We start from the raw sequence: 25,596 nt of genomic DNA on the forward strand, positions 1-25,596 counted from the left end.
TCAATAGAGTCAGCCAATCACAGTCATCCCTCACAGTCAATCACCCTTTGTGGGGTTGAGACTTTTAGAGCTGGGCAATATAACAGCATTATATCTATATCATGATGATACTTGATACAGTCTGGGAGTGTTGACTCTTTCTGGTTGTAATTGCTTAAACTGTATTTTGTACTTACACTACCTCTAAGTAGCCTGACACTCAGCCTGAATTTTCATTTCGTTTCACTCCATTATTCGAATGCTAGGCAAAGGATTCAGGGGGTGGAGCCAGGCTAACCTCTAAGTGAACTTATCCTTAAAAACTATGAGCACCAGTCGTAGAAATGGTTGTGTTGGATTGTAAGGATGAACTTGAGTATTATTAAGAAATGAAAGTAATTTTAATGTCAAAAAAAATCAGAGCAGTAATTACAGAGCTATGAACATTGTGATACATTGCAGGGTCTGTGATGATAACGTTCCCCGATTACAGTAGCGTCAAACAAAAAAACTTCGCTCTGAAAATAGCAGATCCACAAGCTCACAACGCGCCGCGAGCTTGTAGATCGGCTATTTTCAGCATGCAACAAAGTGTAAAATCAGACATTTCGACACCATCAATCCCTGCCAAAATACATTTTAGTCGACTAAATAAACTGCACATTTAGTCAACTAAAGCTAGACTAAAACATTTCAGATGACTAAAACTAAATTTTATTCAAAAAACTATGACTAAAACTACATCAAAATGTGCTGTCAAAATCAACACAGTTTTCAACCAACTGATCTCCTGACTTTATTCCACTTACAGTCTGTAGGCCTACTGTAGTAGTCTGGACAACAAACTTTGTGGGGTTGAGACTTTTAGAGCTGGGCAATATAACAGCATTATATCTATATCATGATGATACTTGATACAGTCTGGGAGTGTTGACTCTTTCTGGTTGTAATTGCTTAAACTGTATTTTGTACTTACACTACCTCTAAGTAGCCTGACACTCAGCCTGAATTTTCATTTCGTTTCACTCCATTATTCCAGGTGGAGCTAACAAGCAATATAGGCCCATGCAGCATTATTCCCTGACAACATGAACACCAGGAAGTGGCAATAATTAAAATACAAGTTATCCATTCAAGTATACAGCATTGTGCTGTTGGCAAAACTTGGGCACAATGCCCTTCTTCTGTAAATTAGGACCTAAGTCACTCTTTCACACTAAAATCCTCAGTGTTAATGTATACATTTTTAACTCGGAAAAGTGTACAAATGGACTCTTGGTGAAATGTGTATAGTCTCAGAGTTCAATTGACATGAATGATTCTACTGTGTTCCCTTCACCATAGAAGAATATCCAGGTATTAAAGATAATCTGATACTGTAAAGAATCCCACCTGCTATGTACAAAAAAATGCATATAAAAAGGACAATCACACATTGGGGTTTAATTTTGTATTTTTGATCTGCGACTAAAGCGGATGTCCCGCCTCCTTCCCGCTTCCATTTAGTCTTTGCAGTCGCGTAAGTTTGTCCTATACTAAGTCAAATTAGTCTAATCATATATGACTTGCTGCTTATCAGAAATGGGAATTCAAAGATATGTTTTAAAGTGAATTATATTTTCGTGAACGGAAATAAACGGATGACAGCTTCCTTTCTCGGCATTGGGGCCGCGGTGGGATTAGGGGTCCGCATATCCCAGTTCATGAGGACCAGCAGTCCCTGCGCATGTGTTGCCATGTCTTACCGCACCCCCAGCAGTCCCACCATATTATTGTCGTAGGGCAGGGCTACTCAACTTAAGATGGCTCAGGGGCCACTCAGCAAAATACCAAAAGTCCAAGGGGCCGCCATAAAAATGACGGTCCTATTTTGGATTTTTCGATTTTGTAACACACAAGAAAATGTACATTTTGACATCATATTCTTTTCACTGTACCAGTTTATTTTGTGTTGTGTGTATGTCCAGTGGCAGACACCTATCCTGGGCGCGCGGCAAAGCCGCGCGGCCGGAAAACTTTGGGGGTCAAACCCCCCCAAAAACCCGAAATGCATAGAAAACTATCCATTATACCTGTAACAATTGACGCACCTGTATGTATGTCTGTCTGTTTGTTTTTGAAAAATGTTTTAGCAACCCATATATTTGAACGGAAATGTATATTTTTATCCTGTGCTTAAAAAAAAATTATTATTTTTTCTTTTTTTTTTTTTTTTTGGACCATGAGGGGGCCGCCAAGACGCTGCGATCGGGCCGCATGCGGCCCGCGGGCCGCGGGTTGAGTAGCGCTGTCGTAGGGGGTTTCGTGGGCGACACCGGCTTGAGACAGACAGACAGCCTCTTACCCTCACTTGCTATGTTGTTAAAGTCCATCTTGAGGCATTCTGACACATGTTCATTTATGTTGGAGAGAAATCTCTCTATATCCCCCAAGGAATTGTGAGAACCAATGTTGATGTGCAGATCTTCAGGACAGAGAGATGGCATATTCTATAAATGTAAAGGAAAAAAGGATGGCAATCAGTTTAGATATATAGACTTGTAAACTTGCAGAGGTCATCCCACCAAGAGGCTACAGTACATGCATATTAGCCATTTAAAATAATATGCGGGCAATGGCATCATCAGACATTGTGACTGTTGACATGTGATTGCCATGGCCATGTTGAAGACTTTTGGGGAACTTTGCGTGAGGAAGTCTCCCTGCAGTTCAATGTGTTTGAACCAAAGGATATATTAACTGTTTTTTTGTCCTCCAGCCACCACCAAAGGCCAGTTGGTAATAGCTTCCATGTGGAGACAACTTGGGTTGGGTAATAATAGCTCAGATTTATTGTTTGTGGGTTGGGTACGGTCTTAACTTGAAGGATTTATTTTCCAGCAGAAAATGAAATTACTTGGAAATGTCCCATGCATGCACGTGCACACATAGACATGAAAGGGGGCTTGAGCCCCTGCCCTTTTACCCGTCGGTAAAAAAAAGTGCCCTCTCCAGACTGAAAGAAAAAATACATTTCAACTGCCCCTAGCGGCCTAACGGTAAGGCGGGTGGAAATGGCAGCGGATGTGCTGGATGCAGCTCAAAAATAACTTTCCTCAGGTATCTAGTTTGTCGCCGTACGACCTTCCTAGCCTGTGTTATTAAAGACGGTCGACAATGGCCAAAACCCAATGGAAATTGGTAATTGTTCGTAAAAAAATGTATAGGTGCCCTTTTGAAATTCCAGACCCTGCCTCTCCAAATCCCTCTGCACGTCCCTGGTCCCATGTTTCGCAAAATACAGTAAACATGTTAAAGTAGATATTCATTAATGTACTGAATCAAAGTGATGATGGCAGCATTACCTGTAGGAAATGAATAGGATCCTCAGTGTGTGAAAGTTGTCCCAGCTCATCACTCTTCTGCTCCAGCGTTTCAAGACTATCCTCCAGCCTTCCCTCAAGCTGCTCAGCTTCATTCAGATTGGCTCGCTCTCGAGCTTTGATCAACTCCTTCAACGCTGAGCACTGTGTTTCTAAGAAGTGGATCAAGTCCTTGAAGGTCTCGTCACTGGCATCCAGTGATGCCTTTACAGAATCCTGTTAAGAAACATACTGTATTATTTAGGCGGTTTACACAGAACTACATACTGGCATTATATTGAAGTTGTGTCTCAATTTAGCTTTTTAGTCCTTCCCTCTTCCTTTGACTAGGACATATGTTTTATGTTGCAGAAGTGAATTTAGTTTGATCTACTTTCTGATAATCCTACCTTGGACTTGAGTGACGGACCGAATGTACCCAAACGGTCCATCACTCAAGTCGCCCCCCCTAGCTCCCTACAGAAAGTCGTCCGTGTGCAACTCGTGAAAAAGTGGAGATATTTGACTAAACACACGTTTTCTGGCAGAACTTTCAAATGGATATGAAACTAGAGGACAAAATATGACTCCAACTCTTAGGAATTCATTATTGGGTGAGTACAGACAGAGTTTAGAGCACTTTTATGGCCGCGCAGATCGCCACTACACAGTGGGGCTCCGAGAGCGATCTATGACTGTGTATTTGGAATACTTGAAATGTATGTAAGATCACAGACATTCTAGGGCTACATGTTCACATGTCTTTCTCAGTCTCATGTTGCACAGCTATAATACACTTCACGAGTTAATTAATTCTACTCATTTATAAATATAGAATAGAATGACTTATTCTGTTCTCACCTTAAAAAGTTCCATGGCCCCTCTTAACTTTTCCAGTTCTTTCTCTCGCTGTGTAATCTGTTGCTTGAAACTTGTACTTAATTCACTCTGTGGAAGAGAAGAATATAACGTTACACTCTTGATTCAAAATGTGCTGCAACTTCATTTGAGGGAATTCCAATATCTTTCTTTTATAAAGTCAAAGTAACCCCGGAGTGCCTGATACGCAAATCACTCCCATTTACTTCAATACACTTGAAAGTCACATGACTCTGCCAACTTTTTATCTATCATTAAAGGACGACTTCACCCATTTACAACCCATCTGTGTGTAATTGGTCCTCACTAATGCTCATTATTATATGGTACCTTTTTTCTCTACCCCGTCTGTGTCTGAGGAGGGCTTTGGACAGTTCAGAAACCCGCCTACCAGTGACATCATCGATGGGGAATCGAAGCTAATAGAAGCTGCAGGCTGTCTATTCCTGGAAAGTTGGCATGCTATAATGGAAGCCGAAAATAGAAGAAAAAAATAACCCTGCCCAATGATGATGTCACTGGTAGGCAGGTTTCTGAAGTGTCCTCAGCCCTCAGACACAGAACGAGTAGGAAACAAATGCTACCAACTTATCATGAGCTTTAGTGGGGACCATTTATATGAAGAAAGTTGAAAATGGCGTTTTTCCAGAGAAAATGCATTATTTAAAGATTAAAGATAACATTACACCATGTCACATGTTGTGTATTTTATTCTCTTAAAATGTATGATCTTTAATTTGTTTATTATTTTCATATTATCTTAAAATGCATGATCTTTACTTTAATGTGTTTGTACAAAGACATAAGTCGATCGCGTTCAGCCGTATTAAAAATAGTCCACACTCACAACAGCACAACGTCACAATGCGATGCCTTGCTCTGTGTAGAAGCGAGAGTTGTCAGTAGGACAACCTTACTTTATATTCCCCTATGTCAGTGGTCCTCAAAGTGGGGTCCAGGGACCCCCCATGGGAGTTTTCAAGAGGGTCAGTATAACAATTTGAATCCTATATGTACATTTGAAAATACCCGTTACTCCAGCTCAGAAGCATGTACCTACTGTAGATCTGCCATTTTCAAAAAAATCTTTAAAAAAAGTTGGAATATTTTTGAAGCATATTAACACAAATATTGTATAGGAAAAATATTTTCATATGGGGGACGGGTTGGCGGCAAAATACAAATTTGAGAACCACTGCCCTGTATGTATGCATGTATGTATGTTTCAAAGACAAACATACTTAAGTTTCCCAAGCTTTTCCTTGATTGATAAACTAGACCTACAGACCACAAAAAATGCCCTACCTGTTTCTCAGTCTTGGCTGCAGCTGCCATGATGATGTTGTGGTCCTTGTGGTCGTCTATGATGCACAGCGGACAGACACACACCTTGTCGGTGCGACACCACGCCTCCAGAGGTTTATTGTGCTTGGAGCAGACTTTGTCCTCCAGTTCACCCACCGCGTCGACCACCTTGTGTCTTTTAGCCGAGTGGAGCTCCTCGTGTCTGTTCAAATGAGCCTCGCAGTAGGACTCCAGGCAGTCCAGACAGGACTTGTCGGCCTTGCGTTTCCTCCCGATGCAGGCCGTGCACTCCACCTCCCCGGGAGCAGGGACACCAACAGGCGGAGTTTCCTCACCAGTACCACAGAGTTCCTCCACTATTTCAGCCAGCAAGGGGTTTCTGCACAGCACAGGCCTCGGAGTGAAAGCCATCCTGCACTGTGGGCACCTGCATTCTGCCCTCTCCTCAGACTCCTGCCGGTCCCAGCAGGCTTTGATACAGCCCATACAGTAGTTGTGTCCACAAGGTATAGCCGTGGGGTCCTTCAGTAGACCCATACATATAGCACAGGTGAAGCGGTCTGGAGACACGCTCATTTTTTGTGGTCTTCTACCGAGTAGGCTTCTCACACAAGTACTGATGACAGAAACGCAGGGAAGAACAAGAGAAGCAGAGATGAGTTTGGTTTCAGTTAAAAATAGAGCAGAACACATGGGGCTGGGCAGCGCAAGCTGTCTCAAGTTCTTTGCGTGTGTGTGTGTGTGTGTGTGTGTGTGTGTGTGCTTCCTGCTTCTCCAGAAACAAAACCATTTAAAAGAGGAACCCCCCCCCCCCTTCTCCGTTTCCTTTTCATTTAAATCCCCTGGACTAGGGTGACATAACATACTCAACACCAGGCTATAGACCCCTTAACAGACGACGTCATGTCTCGCCTCACTAGCCAACACACAAGAGGAGGTTGAATGAACTGAAACCAGCGAAACCCCGAAACAATATGTTGGGAATTGATTGCATGAAACAATCACCTGTGCGTCCAGTCTCAATGTTGGTAAACAAATAAAATGGTCTATTGTACAAGGTGCAAAAATATTTAAACTAGCAGAGTGGCTCAGAACCTCTGCCTGAACAAAGGCCTAATATCTCCTCTGGACAAGGGGGTTCCTAGCCTGACACTCAGCCTGACTTTTCATTTCGTTTCACTCCATTATTCAGTCTGAAAGCCCTCTCAATGAAGCCGATTTCTGAGATGGGGGCGTGGCCAAAGTTTTTTTTTCCAAAGACTCTTTGGCGATTGGTTCATTCTGGATTATCCCCATCCCGATTCGTCGTACAGATTTTCAACCGAGAAACACCCGCCTTCGACAGCGTCACCAGACCCTGAATGCGAGGCAAACGATTCAGGGGGTGGAGCCAGGCTAGGGGGTTCCCTCTTGGGCTAGTGGTTAAGATGTTTGGCCTCCATATCCCCTACTAGCCTGGAATCCAGACAGATTCGCTCTGTTCAGATGACTTTTACCCTTTTCTGTTCTCATCGCTTCTCAGTCTGGGAAGCTTCTATTTGAGCCTGATTTCAGAACGTGACTCATGAAAATGTAAAAATAGCGTAAATAGCTGATCTACAAGCTTACAACACCTGTTGTAAGCTTGTAGATCAGCTATTTACGCTACGTTTTTTTAAACGTTTGAAAATTTATGAACATTTTTCAACATGGAAAAGATTGACGATTATGCGAAAATAATTGCGATCATCTCAAATAATAGCGATTAGGCGATTATGTAATAATTGTGACAGGCCTACGCCTACTCGTTCGAAACTTTTAGTTTGAGCTCCTATAATAGGCTCTATGCACAGCAGCCATACTGGGAATGAATTGGGCATCTTCCTTACTTCCTTCACAGGTGTTACCAATGATACTGATTAAGGCTCTCTCTGTTCCATTTAGTGTGGCATAGTGGTTGTCTTATTTTCAAGGACCCCCATAACTCTCAGAGTTACACACCCACCATAAGGGGCCATTTGGGAACCAAAATGGAGTGTTTCTAGTGAGCCAACATGCACGATATCAGCACCCTGACCAGAATGGAAGCCTTCATTAAAGGTATCATGACATTCATTTTCACTTTTATTTTCAATGTTTTATTTGGGGTTTTATGACCTCAATTACACCCAAAAAACCTGAACTTAGAACATTCAGTGGATTTTCTGTGGTCTGGGGTTTTCTGAATAATTAGGCTGAAAAGTAATCTGAGCTTGGCCCTTCGACAGTGAGGTCACAGTCGATTAATCCCGCCCACTCTCCTCCTCGCCCCTCCCCTCCCCTATCCTTTCCTTTGGGGGGGGCGGAGCAGAGGCGATGATTGACAGGCAAATTCCCTCACCAGCGACACCCGCAGGCAAAGATTTCTTTTTTCATTGCAGTTGAAAAGGCTTTAGAAATGTGAGAGAAAAACACCTGCCATGGATCACTGGAATGGAATTTTCACTTAAAACTTTTTGTACACTTTTGAAGGACCAGGACAAAGACTTTGAATGTTGTGTAAAAGTGAATGTCATTAAACCTTTAATATCAATATATGCCGTTGAACATTTCTTTAAACTTTAGCTTCTCTCTTCCCCACTTCCCATGTCCCGCCTCCCTGCGTTGTGATTGGCTAGCTGCGCGTCCTACATTTCTGCCTTGGCCGAGCTCGTACATGCTTTAATGTCCAATCACAGCGCGGGGAGGCGGGACATGGGAAGTGGGAAAGAGAGAAGCTTAAGTTTAAAAAAAATTATTAAAAAATGTTAACGGCAACGTCGATCAGTGCCGATTAATGCATGTTTCCGCGGGAGCCTACTGCATTTGATGGCGTCTTTGAAAAATGTCTGCAACACTTAAGCAACGTTATATTTGCCCAGGACCAGACAGTGGTATCAGCGGGTACATGGGAGCGTGGATGGACTGTCAAGGGACCCTGGATACCGCCTTCCCAAATACAAAAAAGGTAAACAGGCTCCCGAAAGGGGCTACTTAGGTTGTAGGGACAGGGTGATACAGGCATACAAAGGCATGGGTTTGCAGAATTAATGATGGTTGAATGGTCAAGCACTGAGTGTGACTATGAATGAGTATGGTTCTGCAATGAAAACAATATGAATAATGAGTACAAATCCCATACATAGGCCTACACTATATCACATTAGTGCCATAATAGTATATAGTATGCATTTACAGTGCACAGTTATGATATCCCAGTATATGGTCAGATATACATAATCGCTCATCTACAATAAGTGCATTAACTTCATCATACACCTTAGTTAACAACACCTTTCCATACAAGCTGCTAACATCAAACACAAACCAATTTACCAGTGGTGTAAAGTAACTAAGTACATTTACTCAAGTGCTGTACTGAGGTAAAATGTTGAGGTATTTTTACTTTATTTTCCAATTGTCAGTACTTTTACTCCTTAATGTCAAAGTTCGCTGGGCTCATTTAAAACAGCCCTGAAAAGTCACCTTTCAGGAGGCTAAAAGGGGAGGTAGTACCATTTCTCCCTTAGACAGACGACCCCGCCCCCCTGCTTTGAAATACACCATGGCCAAACAATTCAGAGCTGACGTAGGCTACTACAAAGTGCTTAAACAATTGCTTTACCTGTAGTAAACACATAAATGTGCACTCCAGTCCCAAATACACTCTGTTATACGACATTACATAAATATAAAAGAGGTGTACTTAAGGCACGCAATGTAGGTAACTAACTAGCCTTGATTCACATGACGCTCGTCTGTCACAAGCGTCATGGCGCAACTTGTTCCTGGTTTTTGAATGTTCTACATTTATAAGCCGTACATCTATATAAACCTTCAGATTTCAGATATAAAGTGCTGACCCCACGACCACGGATGCTACAAGTTAAAAAGCTCGGGTCTACGTACCCGTATCGTCCGTATTGTTCAATAACAAGCATTTGAATCCGATCGGTGGCCATTTCTTTAAATTGTCTCCATATGCTTTCAACTACGCGCCCCTATCGGTTGGGAGTTGTATTGCACTCTGATACATTATAACTATGAGAAAATGGTCGCCGCTCAGATAAAGAAAATTTTTATGGAACAATACGGAAAATACGGGTATTTAGACCATAGCGTTTTAACTTGTTACCTCCGTGGCCATGAGATAAGGACTTTATATTTGAGATTTGAACGTTTTATGTAGATGTACGGGTTGTAAATGGAGAAAGCTCAAAAACCAGAAACAAGTTGTGCCATGACTGTCATGATATGACGGTCATGTTTCAGGGCTAGGAACTAACATGAAAAGGAATGATGCCATCAATCACTGTCAATCAACCCAGCGACGGAGCCGAAATAAACATACAGAAACGTCAGTAAACTCAAATAATCATCATGGTAAATGAATTCAGCAGACATCATTGAACCAAATAATGCACTTACAGTAGCCTAGTGAGTCAAAGACGCGCACTGCAGTGCTGCACAAGGATAGAAAGTTGGAAGCAGGTGAACTTGCATGCACCGCTCCGCTGCTGCCCCGGGCATGAATGAACGCCCCTCAATGCATTGCACACTTAAGGTGGCAGGTGCATATATATCATGATTGGAGCCTTTCTAACAGCATGTGATGTCATTAAATTAGCGTTCCGCCCCAAAGAAATCACCTGCAGTGCAGTGGTTCTCTTCTACTGCTATAATCTCTCATGATTTAAGCATGTTGAATGTTTTGGTGCTATTTTATATGTTGATGAATTGAATACCTAGGAGTAGGACCCTTAATGGAAACAAGACCGCAAGGACTTTTTTTGGTGTTTGGTGTAGACAAAGTGTTTGAGTCTCCTGCTGTTTTTACATTTCTGTCTAATAAAATATTCAATCAAATCAACTGATCTCCTGACTTTATTCCACTTAAAGTCTGTGGTAGTCTGGACAACAAAGTTTGTGGGGTTGAAACTTTTAGAGCTGGGCAATATATCGGCATTATATCGATATATCTATCATGATATGATACTTGATACAGTCTGAGTGTTGACTTTTCCTGGTTGTAATCGCTTAAACTGTATTTTCTACTTACAGTACACCTTTAAGTGAACTTATCCTTTAAAACTATGAGCACCAGTCGTAGAAATGGTTGTTACATGGATTGTTTTGATTGATTTATTGATGTACTTAGTAAGACATGAGAACAACAGTACATGGAAGTACAAATTCATAAAACAAGGTCTACTAAACTGGAAGACTCATTAAGCACTGAGCTTGTTTAAGATGAGATCCCCATGCACACAAATCATGATGACATAAAAGAGACAGACAGATATACACACTACTATACAGAACGTCATACAATCAGCTTATGTTACTGGTATGAAGAGTGAAAAATATGTACAAGAGAAGAAGAAAACGGGGAGGGGGGGTGGGTGTTGGCTAGGTTAAGACTTAGACAGGGGCCATTTTCGAATTGCAGCCTCCTGAAGGTGTATCTTTAGGGCAGTTTTGAAAGTGAGTAGGGTTTTACACTCCTTTACTCCTTTTGGTAGGGCATTCCACATTTTTGATGAATAGCATGAGTACGAGTTCATTCCCTTTGTTGAGACAAAATCTGGGTTGAACATGATTCGTGGAGCTGCCTCTGGTGTTATGATCGTGGACTTCATTAACGTTTTGGAAGTATTTTGACAAATACAGGAGGATCCCAATGTTGTGGTGTATCTTGAAGACCAGGCCCATAGCAAGTTGCTTGTAAGGATGAACTTGAGAGATTATTATTAAGAAATAAAAGTAATTTTAATGTCAAAACATTTCTGAGCAGTAACTACAGAGCTATGAACAATGTGATACATCGCAGGGTCTGTGATGATAACGTTCCCTGATTACAGTAGAGTAGTGTCAAAAAGAACAACAATTTCACACTGTGAAAGGCACAGACTTTGGATCACAGTTGCCATGTAATGCTGATAAAAACTAAAACAGCATTGATCATCATAATACACATTTACAGATTTAGTTTGTATATTTAACTAACTTCTTAATCTAATTTTATACACTACTGATACATTTCCGTGTCAAAACCTCTCCTCATTCGAAGTTTAAAAGATTTTCATCAAGGATATAGCCTAAAATAAGTAGATTATTTTAAGTATGTGAAATGCCAGTAAGATTTGTCACAGTTGGATAAAGACAATTATTTTATTACAAAAAACCTTGTTGCCCTGTGAATGTTGTGCTTCCATTTTACCACCATTTTACCACCAGCTAAGAAGCAACATAGGCCCATGCATAACATTATTCCCTGACAAAATGAACACCAGGAAGTGTCAATAATTAAAATAGAAGTTATCCATTCAAGTATACAGCATTGGTGCTGTTGGCAACAATGCCTTTCTTTTATAAATTAGGACTTAAGTCACTCTTTCACACTAAAACCCTCAGTGTTAAGTTATCAATTTGTAACTCAGAGAAGTGTACAAATGCAACTAAATGGACTCTTGGTGAAATGTGTATACTCTCAGAGTTCAATTGACATGAATGATTCTACTGTGTTCCCTTCACCATAGAAGAATATCCAGGTATTAAAGATAATTCTGATACTGTACAGAATGCCACCTGCTATGTATAAAATGTACAAAAACAATGTATATACTGGACAATCACACAGTGGGGTTTTATTTTGTATTTTCGATCTGCAACTAAAGCGGATGTCCCGCCCCCTCCCCACTTCCGTTTCGTCTTTGCAGTCGCGTAAGTTTGTCCTATACCGTAAGTCAAATTAGTCTAATCATATATACCTTGCTGCTTATCAGAAATGGGAATTCAAAGATGTGTTAAAGATAGATGAAATAGATGAAAATATTTTTTTTTGTGAACGGAAATGACAAACAGGCGGTGTAGTTCCAAAGTACCGCTGGAGTACCACTGTCGTCTACTTCTGTGGGGAATGGAGCCCCTCCCCCTGGCTGTGCTGTCGGGATCCCCCCCGCTGGACAACGGGCCTGGTCTGGCGACTTTGGAGCAGCGGTGGGAATAGGGGTCCGCATATCCCCGTTTATTTGTTCCAGCAGTTCCTTTGTACGTGTCCGGGCTTGCCGCACTCCCAGCAGGCATCCCATCTTATTGGCACAGAGGGCGGCACCGGCTTGAGACAGACAGACAGCCTCTTACCCTCACTTGCTATGTTGTTAAAGTCCATCTTGAGGCATTTTGACACATGTTGATTTAAGTTGGAGAGTAATTTCTCTATATCCCCCAAGGAAGTGTGAGAGCCAATGTTGATGAGCAGATCTTCAGGACAGAGAGATGGCAGATTCTATAAATGTAAAGGAAAAAAGGATGGCAATCAGTTTAGATATAGGCTACTGACTTCTAAACTTGCAGAGGTCATCCCAACAAGAGGCTACAGTACATCATGCATATTAGCCATTTAAAATAGTATGCGGGCAATGGCATCAGACATATTGTGACTGTTGACATGTGATTGCCATGTTGAAGACTTTTGGGGAACTTTGCGTGAGGAAGCCTTCCTGCAGTTCAATGTATTTGAACCAAAGGATATATTAACTGATTTTTTGTCCTCCAGCCACCACCAAAGGCCAGTTGGTAGTAGCTTCCATGTGGAGACAACTTGGGTTGGGTAATAATAGCTCAGAATTTGGGCTGTTTTTAGCCCAAGGAGTGGTTTTGGTGCAAAACAAATGCTTGCAATGGATTCAGAATCATAAAAACACCCTAGTTTGACCCCTCACATGCTACTTAAAACAGAATTAAAATTAGATTTTTTTCCCCCTGCATGGAAATACAGGGAAATGGTGGGTACCCCAACTTTCAGCAGCTGTCAAAAATTCTCCTAGGGAAACTGCATTTCAGTCTTTGTGAGATGTGTTACTAGACACCTTTACAAACACATTGGTGAAGATTTTTTTTGGTAAGGAATTTATTCCAAGATTGGAAAATGTTCTGCTAATATCCCCTGACTATCGTGCTCCCCTCCTGTTGGCTTCAGGCTTAGAGAGGGGAATGAAATGGTTGAAATCACACAGCACCTTACATTTGACCTCAAGGCCAACCCTGCAACTATATAGAGCACTACAAACAAAAATGCCCAATGTCCTATTTGCACACAGCAGTCCAAATAGTGTACAAAGCCCCTCACCTCTATGGTAGCCCCACACAAAGCAAAGGGAGTTTAAGCACAGCTGGGTCACCCGTTTTAGCTACGATGGGGAAGATGGTACTGATTAGTGATGTGCGGGTCAGGTTTTTTCATGACCCGCCCCGCCCCAACCCGCCACGGAACCCAACCCGCCTCAACCCGCGACCCCATATAAATCTATGGCTCAACCCGCCCCGCGACCCGCGGTGGGAATATAAATATATATTATATAGCGCTCTTTTAAGTACCCAAAGTCCCTTTAAATGTCTACAGTAGCACAACATTGTCATGGGCTGAATAAACAAGCATGTTGTTCAAAATAGGGTTTTTTTTTTTTTTTTGCGTGTGAGAGCGGCTGACCCGCTCACCCGTAGCCGCATAATTTCCTCTGAAATCCTGACTCGACCCACCCGCGCCGCGGGTTGACCCGCGGGTCCCGCGGGTTACGGGTCGACCCGCTCATCACTAGTACTGATGGTTTGACAAACAAACCAATAGAAATTTGGTCAAACCAGCTAAGAGCTCTACTTAGCACCATAAGTCTAAATCTAGGAGCAAAACCATGCTCGCTTGTGGTAGTCACATTCCTTCTCCGGTTCACATCATAAACAGTAAAAAGGATGGACAAAGTTACGCCCATAGACTCTACAGACCGTAAATGAAGCCTATTTTTCAGCAACTTCAAATCCGCCATCTTTCTATGTCTGGAACACGGAAATGAATGCTATTGGTTGGGACCAGAGCGGGGGTGGGGAATTAAGGCTATTGGTTGTGGCCTGGAAGTTTTTCATCTTAGGGGCAAGGCAACTCGGCCTTTGGTGTTGCCCATTTTTTGAGGGCACAAATGCCAAATGCCAGGGCAGGAAGGCCATCAAATAAAACAAGATTTTAGTCCAGTCACTCCAGTGAAAGAATTCATTGAATTTAAAGGTTAAAGATGATTTAAAATTGAATATGTAGATCTGCAGTGAAATAAATAAATTATGGTATTTACATGCTCAGCCGTTAAGAATTCAGAATCTCAACAAAAGACACTGGTGTCTACATGACAAGAAAGAGACATTGGTGTCTACATATTGACAAGAAGGAGACAGAGGAAAAAGTGGTACAGTCAGCTGGGACACAGAGCACCGAAGTCTGACGTCACTGCCGCTAGAGGGCGCTGTCCCCCTGGTTTGTGGCTTTATTTTTTGTGTTGAAATCCCCATAGGGGAATCTTAGATCACATCATATAAGAACTGTGTTCCAAACATAAACACACCACCCCGGCATTTCTGTCAGGGGGGTGGCTCTGCATCGTTTATGATATTCACTCATATCTGATACAACCTGTTTCTGGTGAAAATTGAATTATTTCTGCCTTAAAAGTCTTAAGAACTACAATTCCGGGTCTGAAATCACATCAATCAAATCAGTCCCTACAGCAGCGCCAGCCGCGTTCATGGGAAATGTAGTCTTTGGGTCGCTTGACTCGTTTCTAGCGTTTATTGTGTTACTATTTGGGTAAATGTGTACATTTCCACCTTCAGTCGATAGCCTATCTGTTACGGCCACTAACCCTGGCTCGACCACCAATGGCCATAACATGATAACAGGACAAAAATCAGGTCTCAATTGCAATGACATTTATTTTAAATGCAGAAAAAAAACATGTGCAATGGGTTCTGGCAAGCAACAAGATCAATCACTATACCAGGAGGGTAGAGGTATAAAAATGAAAAAAATGGCCCCTTGGTTCACATACACACACCCTGGAGAGACAACACCCCTTGCACCGTCTCCCCACAGGGAATAACAAACATTTTCGCTGAATAATCATACACATTGCACCTTACCATTCATGAAGTTGTTACTCAAACACCCCCCTCTCACAAAACACCAACTAGTATGGTGCTGTGAGGACACAACCTGCTACCTGCCTGATTAGAAAGGCCTTAAATACCTGTGTCACTCATGACATCATTTTATCTCTGCTTCCCTCTAGGGGCTACATGAAGTTTGCCAATGCATCTGAACACTTTGCCCCACCTTTCCCAATATAGAGTACCTCTAATCTGAACACCCCTTCCGAGTACTGCCCTGCTCTGAATGGAAAGACTTATTATAACATCCATCAAAAACACATCACTCAATAATAAGATAAAGAAAGTGTTGTACTTGTTGTACTAATTCGAGAGGAAGTTTGGGAGCAGCCAGAGGCAAAATGATTAGAGTGAATGTTAACACTTCATGTGCATGAGTTGGACTTATACAGTTCAAGTACACTTCAGTGGGGTAGACATTCCAGGAAAGTATAGTACCTATTGCCATAATTAATATCTATTTATTTATTTAACCATGTTGCCTATCTCAGCCTCTTTTTTTGGTGAAACACAGAATAAAAAGAAAATATATAAATTACACAAAATGATGAGGAAATGTATGAAAATGTATATAGGATATACAAAATTAGAATATCCAATTTTGAATAATGATGATAACGGGGACAATAGGACAAAGTCACCCCATGCCAGGTGTGAATTTAGAAAGAAATGTTACTAAATCACATGGGAACCCCAAGTTCAAAAGTCTTTCTCTTCTCTCTCTCTCTCTCTCTGTGTCCCTGGGCCTTAACTATGGGGCTACTATAAGAGTTAAGGAATTGAGCGCATCCTCAATCCGAAAACAGGATAAAAAGCTACTAATGATTGACTATTTCGAAACTTCACTGTTCTTTACTCTCCTACAATATACTGTAACTGTAGAGCAAGTCATACTGTGTTTTGTATGTTGCTGTGGAAGTATTTTTCTTAGACTGACCTGTTAATGTTTATATTCACATGTTACTGTTCAAATTCATGCAGTATAGGACATTGACTGTGGCAGATACTGTATAATCTACTCTTAAAGTGTGATATTGAGCTATTAGTCATTAATAGTCATGGAATAATAACCTTGGCATTAACAGGTGGCAAATGTCTTTCTATGTGTTTTTTAACCAGAGGGTTATGGACTACTAGTACAGTGCAATAGCAGTTCAATACTCAAATCACAATTATCATGCTGACATCCTGGGGGATTCTAGAAGATTGTCTACAGTCTACATCATTTAACAAATAAATAAATAAAACGCTATCAACCTTGCAGCTCAAAGGTAGGCCTACTTTAACAGCCAAAAGTACCCAAAGGGGGAAGAAATCAGCAACATTTGGAAAGCTAACAAATTTGGAATTTGCTGTAGCCTGTTGTGTATTTATACCACTAGATGTCAGTGTGACCTCATCTAATACAGTGGCATGGAGTAGCGAGGCTGGACTTCTCCTCTCTTCTGCTGATTGAGCACATCTTTTCAGCAGTGGTGTAAAGTAAATAAGTACATTTACTCAAGTACTGTACTTAAATAAAATTCTTTACTGGAGTATTTCCAATTTTCAATACTTTTACTTCTACTCCATTACATCTCAGAGGCATATTGTATTTTTACTCCACTACAAGTATTTGAAAACGTAATAGTTTGCAGATTTTGATTATTATTACAAAACAAAACATACATTAACCACTTCAGCACTTTATGTACTTGGGCTAGCTGAAAATACCCAATCTACAAGCTCGTAGATCTGCTTGTGAAACGGCCGGGACATTCTACATAATGAGTACTTTCTACTTTTGGTACTTTAAGTACATTTTGATACCAATTTTGTTGTATATTTAATTCCGGACTTTACTTGTAATATTTCTACATTGCGGTATTGATACTTTTACTTGAGTAAACAATGTGAATACTTCCACCATGGTAAGGCTTGCCTTGATGTTTCTCTGTTAAGGCAAGTGAAGAGTGTGCCAGCATGCAGCACTGCAATAGTTAATTTACTGCATGCATTTTAATCCACGATCATAGGCCTTCTGCTTAGGCAAACGTACTTCTATTGTCCTTCCGTCTCCCTTTCAAGAACACTGGTGTTGGTGAGCAGCACTATTCTAGCCCATCGCCTTCTTTATACATCAACTGAAACATACATATTTGTTTATCTAGGTACATTTTAAGTAACCTTTTATTTAGTTATTTATGTTCTCTTAGCCCGCATTTCCTGTTGCTTTTACAGGTAATGGTGGTCGAGCTATAGCAGATCTACAAGCTCACTAGCTTTTTGTTTGCTGTTTGTTGTCATAGCTTGTATCGGCTGTTTTTGGCAGATTGTAGTTGGTAGCCAACTACGTCATGCTTTTTCCAACTGACCAAAGGTAGGTGAGTGAACAGTACAAAATGCGTATGACCCACATTTTACTTGTAAAAGTAGCAATACCAGAATATAAAAATACTCTATTACAAGTAAAAGGCCTGTGTTCAAAATGTTACTTGAGTAAAAGTACAAAAGTATTGGCATCAAAATATACTTAAAGTATCAAAAGTTAAAGTACTAACATTTGGAGAATAGCATGTATAAAATAGGGCTGAAGTGGTTAATGTATTTTATAATAATTGATATCTGCGAAGTAACTAGTAACTAAAGTTTTCAAATAATTGTAGTGGATTAAACGTCCAATATTTGCCTCTGAGATGTAGTGGAGTAGAAGTAAAAGTACTGAAAATGTAAAATACTCCAGTAAAGTAAAAATACCTCAAAATGTTATTTAAGTACAGTACTTCAGTAAATGTAATTGTTATTTTTCACCTAACACGAATACAGCCTATAGAGCTCTTTCTACACAAGGAAGGTAACAAGTTCCTTGTTTCCACCATAGAGTTGGTTTCCACAACAGCAGCAGCCATGGTTGACATATAGCCCAAACACACAGGTGTCATCTGTTATCATCAGTGAGGGAGGCCTATGAATTAAAGTGGTGTTCCATTCAGGTCAAACAGAATGGGGTTCTGCTATATTGTACATGTTGTTGGCACACTGGAAAGGCTCTGGTACAATGTCAATACTTGGCTGATATGAAAAAGATCTAGGCCTATTGTCCTAATGTAGTTATATTAGGGCAACCCACAGTAAGGTAATGTTTATTCCAAGGTTGAAGTTACAATAATGTATAATGTGAGCCTACTTGCCTTGTCAGGGTGTATTTTCCAATGACAGCCTCACTCTAGCTTAGCCTATATTTATGTTATCCCTTAGGCCCACATAAAACATGCATATTGAACATGTACAATTCATGGGAGGGACAGTTGTCATTACTGATTCAAAATGATAAGATTGAGCAACAAAATAAGCTATAAAAATGTACTTTCCAAACTTATGGAGGTGGGCCTTGAGCTAATGGGTCTGAACAACAACAGGGAGCTTCAAATAAAGGTGATCATACAGTATAATCATCAATAATGAAACTGCAGCTTAATTGTCTTCAATCTAATGTATGAGCTGCACTTAATTAGTGCTTTAATCATGTCTACTTCACTACTACTACTCTTGATCACTATCACTATCAAGGAATTCTTGTCCTAACAATGGGAACATTTACATCTACTGTATATTGATTTGTATAGACCAATTATTTGTTTACTAACATTGAGACTGGACGCACAGGTGATTGTTTCATGCAATCAATTCCCAACCTGTTGTTCCAGCGCACCCCAACCCCCTCTTGTGTGTTGGTTGGTGAGGCGCGTCGAGACCTGATAGAATGGGTTTCATTGCGCGCATACTGGTTGCACTAGAGTCCTGCAGGCCCGCCAGAGCCCGCCCACGGCCCGGCCCGGCCCGCCAAAACGGGCCGGGCTTGGGCTGATTCTGTATTTGACACACGGGCCCAGGGCCGGGCTCGGGCTGAATACCACGGGCCAGGCCCGGGCTCGGACTGATTCTGTATTTGACAAACGGGCCCAGGGCCGGGCTCGGGCTCACAGAACATTTTGCGCAGATAATTGATCATTGAAGCCCGGCCCGGCCCGCCAAAACGGGCCGGGCTTGGGCTGATTCTGTATTTGACACACGGGCCCAGGGCCGGGCTCGGGCTGAATACCACGGGCCAGGGCCGGGCTCGGACTGTAAAATTGCGCCACCTATCGGGCCAGGGGCCGGGCCGGGCTGAATACCATGGGCCAGGGCCGGGCTTGGGCCCACATTCTCGGCCCGTGCAGGGCTCTAGGTTGCACGCATACTGGTTCTTATCAGTGTGACGTCGTCTGATAAGGGGTCTATTGAGTTTTATTCTGTTAATTATTTGTTTTTAACAAATCATACCCATTGATTTTGGTACGAAAGCCTTCAAAACAACCAGGACAGACGGCAATGAGGCATGTATACAGATAATAGTTCATAGAAACACATCTAGCCAATACTGACCTGGTTCCTCCTCTTGGAAGTAAAGAGCGAGACTTGGCCATCCTTGACTACACTTTTCCATGGCCCCAGACCGTGTTGATATATGCACGCCACGGGCAATGGATGCTTTAACATCCAGTAAGTCTCAGGCACATGTGCTCTTTATTAGGTTAACCCGCTGTGCACAGACCACATCCATGAAGATAAAGAAGATGCACATATATATTCTGTCTGCAAATGGACTAGGTATTTGGATAATAGCGCCTCTATTTTGCTCCATTTCTGTGCTACATCCTGTGAATGCCTTTCAGCACAGGTTGATGCCACATGGATAACGGCACGGTCAAGCCATCTGGTCACCGTCAGTGGCCGTTACTGATGCTCCTCTTCTTTCTTCCTGCAGTTCACAGAGGGTCTTCAGCTTGTGTGTAGCTCCCATAAAGTGGAACTGGTCCTGCAGACACCTGTAGATTCAATTATCAACTCCCACAGCTTCTCAGGGAGGGGGGGATAGAATAAAAGTAATCAGCTCTGACCTTGTGAGGTAGAAATCCTTGCTGGATTACAAAAAGGTTTGTTTGGTACGAGCCTGCACTTTCTCGCCTGTGTCTGTGAAAAAGCTAGAGAATGGCTCAAGTGGCTCTTCACCTTTGCAAACTTTCATGAAAGGGTGCAGCTAATCAGTTATTGTAATAAAAGAGGCTCATGTAACTACAACACATTATAAAAACTTGTGTAAACTTCACCACTTCCAAGATAGTCTTACCTCTGTGTCTTGCAGGGAGTTTGTTCTGGGTATCAGGATGATCTGCTTCAGCAAGGATAATAAACTATTTACAATTTAGGACATTTTGCGGATGGTGCTCTTAGCCAGAGCGACTTTACAAAGTGCAAGATCGTTGTAAATGGCATGAACCTAGTCAACAAATGACAGGGTAAATGGTCAAGTAAATAGAGTGCAAAGAAAACAATTAGGCCTAAGTGCTACACAGTTTATAGGAAACCAGATAAAAATCAAACCTAGCATCTGTCTTAACAACATAATTCTCTGTCTGCTACGTTTGTGTGAAGCAGTAACACTATATTGTATTTTTCTAAATACAGTAGGTAAAGTTTCTCCCCTAGTTTAAGGATACGCTATTCTATAGAGCATAGCAGGGGCGGCCATTTTGTGGTGCCACAGATCGAAAGCCCATTCATTTCCCCCATCGAGATTTCCGGAAATATTTATATTTATTATTTTAAGCCTGGAACCAAGTCTTCCAGGCCAGAATCATTCATGACGAAACACATTAGATTCTGTGTAAAAAAATATTAGAAAACCGCAATTAATTAAATATGGTATATTCTACAATTATATATTCAAATTGTTTTGGACACAGAATCAAATGTTTTATGGCTTGATTCCAGGCTTAAAGGGACACTTCACCCCCAAAAAAACTTTGTTTCAATGGATTAGTCACCCCATGGAGACTTGAATTCATGGATATTTTTTTAGTTTTTTGTCTCATTCCTAAGACAATAATTTGATGACCGGCAGCGGTTCCGGTAGGAGTTTCGTTGTCTCCTACCGGAACCGCTGCCTACCGGTCCGCTGGTCATCAAATTTTTGGGTGAAGTGTCCCTTTAAGATAATGAATATGAATATTTTTGGAAATCTCTATGGGGGAAATAAATGGGCTTTCTATCGGTGGCACCACAAAATGACCGCCACTGCTATGCCCTATTGTTAGTTTGGACAATCTAAGACGGTTTGACTTAACTTCCCTTTGGAGAAAAGGAAATTCAATGATAAAACAATGATACTATTCTACCGCCTGTGTTCTCTTTCTCTGTTCTTCTCTAGGCAACTACCTGAGAAGACTTTCCTTTCTTACCCACACAAAAATGACACAGACAGAGACGACACAATAAGCAGCAATTTGAGTCTACAACATCTGAATGTCAACCGTCAGGCCGGTGAGAAGTGATGGATTGGGATGGAGAGATTATTGAAATTGATCGCAGTTGCCAGTCGTATGATGAAAGCACTCATCTGGTTTCCGCAATAATATACCTTCTCTTTCTTCAAAAGAACTACATGGAACTGCTGTTAATTTCTAGAGTATGGAGGAGATTTATATTTTCAAGAGCTCCATTAGGCTACAGTCACTGAGGAGGAGATATCTATCGACTGACCTTTTCCCCAAATGTGGATATTGCATCAAGGGTTTTACTATACCAAGTGGCAGCCTCACTTCCATGAAGTTGGCTCTGGTTTAACCCTTTAAGACCGGGAACGCATCTGCGCGTCATTTTAAGATTTCTTTGGCTATTAAAAAATAGCAGATATACAAGCTCATAGCGCGGCACCGAGTGCCGCGCTATGAGCTTGTAGATCTGCTATTTTAGAAAAATCTAGAAGATTTGTGCAAATCTATGAATATATATTCTACAAATGTCTTCTAAAACTGTTTTTTGAAAAAAACTTCTGTTGCTATATCAGTGGTTCTCAGACTTTTTCATGTCGAGATTATATGTATTTCACCGCGGACCCCCATCTCAAAACATTTTGTTTCAGGGACCCCCCAGAATCAAAGATTTGAGTTAAAAATGTTCGCTTTAAAAATATATCTATTCAAAGATTTGCACAAATTTTCACGATCTTTCAAAAATAGCAGATCTACAAGCTCATAGCGCGGCACTCGGTGCCACGCTATGAGCTTGTATATCTACTATTTTTGAATAGCCGAAGACATCTGAAATGGCACGCATCCGTTCCCTTCCCGGTCTTAATGGGTTAAAACGAAGAAAATGAGACTGAGATCTACTGTACGATGGTTCAAGAGCTACTTCGTCTCACCTTGATGTCCATTGAGAGTGACTCACTGCAAAAAAAGTGGATTTACTGCCCTGGTCAAGTCATACAGTATGCTAAAAGCAAACTGCTGAAAAGGTGGGGGGTACTGTGTGTTGGTACTTGTGTTTTTTCCCTGTGTGCTGCTCTCTGGTCATGCTGTGTTTACGAATTTGGGCAATGAATTGTCTCCAGTGAGTGTTTTGACCATGGAGCTGAAGGGTGATATGAGTCGATTGTCTTTTGTGTTGTGGCTGCCGCTGAAGGTTTTGAGTCAAGATTTGAAGTGTTGTGACAGAATGACTGTTGTATTGGTTCACAAGATTGGCTGGGTGGCAACGCCTCGGCGTGCGTATTCCCTCTTAATCAGTATTCCTCTCCTTCTCGCACGGAATTGAAGACCAATGCTGTTTCCTAGACGTGGTCCAAGACGTGGTCTAATGGCGTTGCTATTGATAGTAAGTTCATACACCCACTGTTGTATGCAGTTGACACTGTTCACATATCAGTATCATATTCACTGTCGATAGTCTGTACATGTACATAATTGTGTCTGCCTGCCTGTCTAATATTCATATTAATATTCCATTGCACAGAATTCCTTCTGTACAGGGAGACGGTTGATTGTTTTAAGCAGTCCAGTTTAAACCAGTGAAGGCTGTGCACGCACGCACGCTATATTTCACAGCTGTCCCTTGTATGCTCTTATGTCAATTCGAGTGCCACCGTTTCACCTCCAAGGTACACGGCTGCACATCCAAGACTGCAGTTCTGTCAGATAACTCACGAAGATTGAACCAATATTATAGACCGAATATATTTAAGCAATATAATAGAATGAGAATACAAGTGTGGATGTAATATTTTATTTTGGCGTTCAGGCTCTGCTATATTTTTTCTCCCTGCTCAGCACAATCATACAGCCATCATTAACCATTAAGAGCAGGGAGATAGATATACATAACAACCCCCCCTGGGGAACAGAAATAATAGCAGAGCCCACTGGTGGTGCTGGGGTGGTGGTGGGAGCAAACGCTGCATGACAACACCTATGAAACACAAAGCAGACAGAACACAGGAAAAGGTGAGCTTAAATAACCCGCTCGATTGGACAGCTGACTGGCGTGACTGCCACGTCAGTGTATGACGTACTGTATGGGTCTGCATGACGCTGTAACCAGCCCCATAGAATGAGCAATACATGTAACCTATCTCGAGTGTATGCTGGCCAGAAATAACTCGCAGGCTACGTATAATATATATTATTTTCTCTCTCAAACACACACAGCTTTGAGTACATTATCTTCTCATTCATGAAGCTTTTCTCTAGCTCTGTCTGTCTTACCTCTACATACTTTTTAAAAAAGTTTTTCATCCATCTCTCCTCTCTTCTTGCCAATTGTTTCTCACTTCTCCTCTCCCTCTCTCCTCAGCTGAAGAAATCCCTCAGGGGCCTCAATCTACTGAGTGAGAGCATATCAAAGTTAACAACTCTCCCGGAGGAACCCCGGGCTCATCGCCACCAGGGACACATTACAGGTACTCTAGTGTAATTGAGAGTAATTTGATTCTTGGGCGGAAAGCCTCTTCATTGCCAAGCCCGCTAATTTTTTATCACAGCGTTTTAGGTCCTTCGGCTACCCTTCAATATGTTAAGAAACAATATAACAAGAAGTGACACAGATTGACCTTTTATTTAAAAGTTTCTGAGGGTTAGATGACAAAAAAATAACACATTGTATAGAGGTAGACTATGTAGAAGAGCATTATTTAACTCTGAGTGTACTACAAATGTAACCAAATGGACTTGTAAGGGTCCATTTGGTTATATTTGTACACTCTCTGAGTAACAAATGGTGAGGATTTTATTGTGTAATTCATTTTAGTTTTTTAGGAACTTAATTATGATCTAAAAATTCTCTCTCATATAGGCCTACATTCATTGTCTACATTTGTCCATCTTTCACTCAGATTTCTGGCATTCACATTTCACTGTAATCTGCAAAGTGTGATTGTTAAATTTTCTTTTAATCAATCAAAGCTTGCGATTTGAAATGTGTCTGGTTTTGCTGTTCCACAATCATAAGATACAATCATATAGACTTTATGTATTACATTACATTACATTACAGTCATTTAGCAGACGCTTTTATCCAAAGCGACTTACAATAAGTGAGTCTTAAGTGTATTTTCTGAAAAAACAAGCAACCAAGAGTATACCTAGCGCTAAGGTAAAAGTGCATTATATCAGCTACCTATTTCCTTAAACAGATGAGACAAAAATAGCAAAATCAAATGAGCAGGAGCTAAAACAAATAAGTGTATCGACTAAACAAGATCCAATAAAACGATACAACAATAAAACAAGCGTTTGTACAACTAGTTAACAACAAGTAGGCCAGGCAGAGAGGATGGGTAGTGTTTCCTGAAGAGGTGGGTTTTCAGCCTGCGGCGAAAGATGGGCAGTGACTCTGCTGTCCTGACATCAGTGGGAAGTTCATTCCACCACTGTTGGGCCAGAACAGAAAAAAGTCGTGACCGTGTGGATCGGCCAGTAGGACCCTTGAGTGACGAGGCAATCAGTCGCCCCGAGGTGGCAGACCGAAGTGGTTGGGCAGGGGTGTAGGCATCGTCCATAGCCCGGAGCTGTTCCTTTCACTGCCCTATAGGCTAGCACCAGGGTTTTAAACTGGATGCGAGCCGCTACGGGGAGCCAGTGTAGAGAACGGAGAAGGATAGTTGTGTGGGAGAACTTGGGGCGGTTGAACACCAGACGAGCCGCAGCTTTCTGAACAAGCTCCAGAGGTCTGATGGCAGATGCCGGAGCACCAGCAAGGAGGGAGTTGCAGTAGTCCAGGCGGGAGATGACAAGAGCCTGGATGA

At 41.6% G+C, this 25,596-nt stretch overlaps 1 protein-coding gene and 1 long non-coding RNA gene across 2 annotated transcripts in view; one reads left to right on the forward strand and one right to left on the reverse strand.

Annotated features, from left to right (window-relative positions):
* Positions 1 to 25,596, forward strand: part of dtx2 (deltex 2, E3 ubiquitin ligase) — a 449,633-nt gene that overhangs the window by 116,390 nt on the left and 307,647 nt on the right. The window lies entirely within an intron of this gene.
* Positions 2,285 to 4,257, reverse strand: LOC308090492. The gene is made up of 3 exons (XR_013933628.1): positions 4,182 to 4,257; positions 3,324 to 3,557; positions 2,285 to 2,468 (listed from the first exon to the last, which is right to left on the reverse strand). It is a non-coding gene; the product is annotated as an uncharacterized lncRNA (long non-coding RNA).

Source organism: Gymnoscopelus braueri (genome assembly GCF_963280865.1).
Source record: "Gymnoscopelus braueri genome assembly, chromosome: 8".
NCBI classification, from domain to species: domain Eukaryota; kingdom Metazoa; phylum Chordata; class Actinopteri; order Myctophiformes; family Myctophidae; genus Gymnoscopelus; species Gymnoscopelus braueri.